Source organism: Triticum aestivum, chromosome 5D (genome assembly GCF_018294505.1).
Source record: "Triticum aestivum cultivar Chinese Spring chromosome 5D, IWGSC CS RefSeq v2.1, whole genome shotgun sequence".
NCBI lineage: Eukaryota > Viridiplantae > Streptophyta > Magnoliopsida > Poales > Poaceae > Triticum > Triticum aestivum.
This window is the reverse complement of record NC_057808.1, coordinates 69577904-69582177: the sequence shown is the minus strand read 5'-3', so window position 1 is coordinate 69582177 and position 4274 is coordinate 69577904. Positions and strand designations below refer to the sequence as shown.

The following is a 4274-nucleotide window of genomic DNA, read 5'->3' as shown; positions in this document are numbered from 1 at the left end:
AACATTAGCCCAAAATGAGAGGGGGGCTAATAAACCCGACGGAGGTAGTAATTCGTCACGCTCGGCGTGGATTAAGATCGATCCTAAAACGGACACGGTATCTGCTCAACGAGGAGAGTGATATGGGAGCCGGCCGTCTAGTTTTTTAAATGTCTGTCTCAGTATTCTATATTTCATTAATCTTATGAATGATCAAAGTTTGGTTCAAAATAGTAGAAGCCTTAATAAATCTGGACCGAGGTAGTAACAGCTCTGCCCAAGCTGGACAACTCGTTAGGCAATGCCATCATCGGCGTCTCCTGCACACCTCAGCTCCTGCTCGGCGTTGACTGCTTTGGCGGCCGCGAGCTCCTTGCTTTTGCCCCACAGAAACGCATAGAGGTCGACGACAACGAGCGCCGCTCCCAGCACGCCTCCGAGGTAGACGTCGGTTCCGAGCACGACGGCGTCTACGGCGGTGGTGGCGACGAGCGACAGGGAGTTGAACATGGGAGGGTAAATCGGGCCGCGGCGCTCCACCGCCCACGACACGAGCACGAACGTGACGCCCGTGTTGAACACCCCGGAGTAGACCACCGTGGCCAGCTGCAGGTCCCAGCGCAGCGTCCACGTGCGCGCCCATTCATGTCCGTCACCGGCGGGGGCGAGGACGACCGCCACGGCCGCGGCCACGGCAGACTGCAGGCTGCCCCCGACGCACGTGAGCGCCGTGGCCCAGTACCGGGACGGGAACACCTTGGCAACCTTGGCCTGCACGACGAACCAGAGCGCGTAGCTGACGCAGCTCCGCACAGGAAAAGCGTGCCGATGGCCATGTCGCGGCCGCCGTGTGGCGAGGCGACGTGGGGGTTGGCGTGGGAGGACTGCCGGAGGTGCGGCAGCAGGAGATGGGTGCCCTTGCAGAGGCTGACGACCATGGTGCCGGCGACGCCCACGACAGCTCCGAGGAGCTTCATCCTGCTGGCCCAGGCGGCGAGGGAGAGGCGCTCGGCCCGGAGCACGACGGCGATGATGAAGGTGGCGATGGGGATGAGGTTGAGGAAGTTGACGGCGTATGCGGCGCTGGTGGCCCTCAGGCCGCAGTAATACAACCCCATCGCCAGCAGTACTCTACATACATATACATACATAAACATGTGAGAGGAATATTAATGTAAATTGAAAATAATTAAGAATGAGTTTATGCACAAAATGTATGCCAGAATTAATCTGCATCTGTACATCTCCATTCCAGTTATATGTACTAACTAGCCTAAAAAACGTCTTACATTTTGAGACAGAGGTATTACTTTTCTTCTACTCAGAACAAGATTATGCTTTTTCCCTCTAAAAACATGATATTTTTCTTTCTTTTGGATTTGCTGTTTAATTATAACTAAGGTGACTTGTGCCTTGGTTGAAGTTTGCAAACGGGCAAATCACACATGCATTTCTAAAAATAGAACTGCTGGCTGCATAAAATACAAGCTACTAGTTGTAAGAATAGATTGGGAGTGTGCCTCAAAAAAAAAGAATAGATTGGGAGTGGTTGTAGTGCGAACCCGAACGTTGCGTTGAGGGAAATTCAGCCCAACACTCGCGGGTTCACTTTCTTCTACATCTCCCTGCAACAGTTAATTTAATTAATTACTATCAAAAAACAACTAGGCAGGAACTTATTAATCAGTGCAAGAAGAACAAGCTAGCTAGGCAACTAAAGAAATGACCAGGACACATCAGAAAAATGGATGCATGGGAGATACTGTTCTTTCCGTATACTGCATGCATGCATCGACGGGAGGAGACGTTATCTCAGTTATTAATTACCATCTCGGTTATTCGCAGCAATAAAATTTAGTTAGCATCTCAGTTACTAATTTCTTGTGCTCTCACTTGAAGAGGTTAATACGTATTCACAAGAGTAGGTGTGACTTTCCAAATTGACACACAGACAGAGTAGCTAATACATTAATTAGTGCTGATCTCGTTCCATTAGCAGTTCAGTTGGCGTGTCTAGCGCTAGCTAGCTACTCCCTTCGTTTCAAAATAGACGACTCAACTTTATATTAATTTTAATATAAAGTTAATATAAATTTGAGTCGTTTATTTTGGAACGGAGGGAGTAGCTGTCAGGACACTGACCCAACTGATCAAAACACAGACCAGCTGATCCTTGTCCGAACTTCCCAATTCTGTCAAGTGCTTGTCTGGTACATTTCGCAAAAAAAAAAAGGTGTTTCTCTTGTACACACACTCTTAAGCAGAGGGTAGGAGTATAATCATTTTCCAAATCGAAGAAGAATGGTACAATTAGCAATAATGCTACACCTACAAAGGTTTGCATAACCTTCCAAACTAATTATCTCTCTCCCCCATTTTAAATGAGGTGGACCCCCTCATCCCCTATTACCAATCACAATCCTCCGCATCAGTTTATACGTAATTTTTTTAAGTAAATCTTTGTAGATGTAGCATTAATTAGTGTGTTTCTACTACTATGTGCATGCATGCATGATCACGGCCGTCGATCCATCGATCAGCACAAATGGAGAGAGTTGCATGCATGCGTGTAGTGTATGTCTAGCGCTGTCACGAAAACTAGCTAATTTGTATGTTAATCGCCCCAAAACTACAAAAGATTGTTTAATTTGGCAGTTGTGGCCAAATGTGTGCCAGTGTCAAAGGTTTTACTACTTTCATGATAGTATCAAAATACGTCTTATATTAAATTAGAGAGGCAGTGCGTGCGGACATGTATTGCTAATTAAATAACCTGCGTGAATAATATCTATATATGACCCAGACCATCATATTAACACGGCAACTAATTAATCGGCCCGCGCGGGTCAAATATACGTCGATCCACTGGTTCGTCACTCGAGCTAGCTTTAGCTACATGGTCGGCGTCGCATGCATAGCATAGTGAATTAATTAGCTAATAAATAACCAGTATACTGAAACAAAATACGTACAAAAGACGGTTTATCCATGAATGAATGGATGACGCATGGAAATATACAGTTTGGGGCGGACGCGGCGAACACGCATCGCACGCCGTACAGCAAAAGAATAGTGCGAGTGTACGTACTTTCTCTAGACCTAATCGATGGATGTGGCACCGTACTACGTATACCATCGATCGATGGGTCACGCGTGCGTACCTCTCGAAGACGACGGCGAGGGGGAAGACGAAGGCGGCGGCGGCGAGGTTCCGGTAGACGAGCAGGACGAGCGGGTGCATGCCGCTGTTGAGAGCCACCTTGGAAAGCAGCATGGTCACCACCGTGAGCACCTGCACCAGCACCATGCCGGCCGGCAGCGCCACCCGCTCCGCCTGCCTCCTCCTCCGCCCCCGCCATGACGGCCACGTCGCCATCGCGCCCCGCCATGTCCCGAGTCACGGAGTCAGGGACGATCGAGATCGAGAGCTTGATTCCCTGGGACAAGAGCAAGGAGGAATGCAACGCCGAGAGGCAAGACGGGGGAGATATATAGCCAGGAAGGAGCAAGCAAGGCGATATGATGCTGGAGAATGCAGCTGGTCAGTGGCTTTGCACTGCGTAACGTACGTGTGGTTACTTGGTTACATCTACTCCATTCCATACATACACAGTGTTTCAAGAACCGGTCCATGCACCTCTACCTCCCCGCAAAAAAAAACCAAAAAAAAACTGACATCCCCCAATCAATTGTGATATTTTGTGATACAAATGCAAAAGATTTTGCAAAGAAATTAATAATAACTAGTGATTAAATTGCCTGAAGATGAATAGATCAGAAATTTTCCCGTAAATATTTTTTTTTTGCTTGAGCCGGTCCTGGCTCAAACAGGTTCAAAACTCCGAATTATTGTGCTGGGCCAATAAGAGACCGCCACATGTCCTTGCTTGCCAACATCTCACATTAATATTTTTTCTGAAGTTTTGGCGAGTTTATTCGAATAACAATCAAATCATTTACATGTGTTGGGACTAGAAAGTTAGGAGGCCGATCCTGCCAAGAAAATCCAGTCCTCTGAATGAAGCCAAACCCATCAAGCTCATGAGCAGCAAGGTAGCCTCTCGTTTACAGTATGACATTGTCGCCCTACCAAATTCCGCCGTGAACTTTTGGCAATCATCTCTAACAACCGGTTTTGAAGCACGCTACTCCGATGGATTTAATATGGCTTGTTCGATTTTGTTGTGCTCTTACTGCCTCGGTCCTTCCTCACTTGGTCTACCGAAGGGAATACCAAATAGCTTCTCCAGACCGTATCTACATAGAGAGAAACACAAGAATTGTAGCTAGCATGG

The 4274-nt window shown here is 47.5% G+C and overlaps 1 pseudogene; it reads right to left on the bottom strand.

The window, feature by feature from the left end:
• Positions 1–273: 273 nt before the first annotated feature.
• LOC123120272 (WAT1-related protein At4g08290-like) lies at positions 274–3355 on the bottom strand (annotated as a pseudogene).
• Positions 3356–4274: the final 919 nt, after the last annotated feature.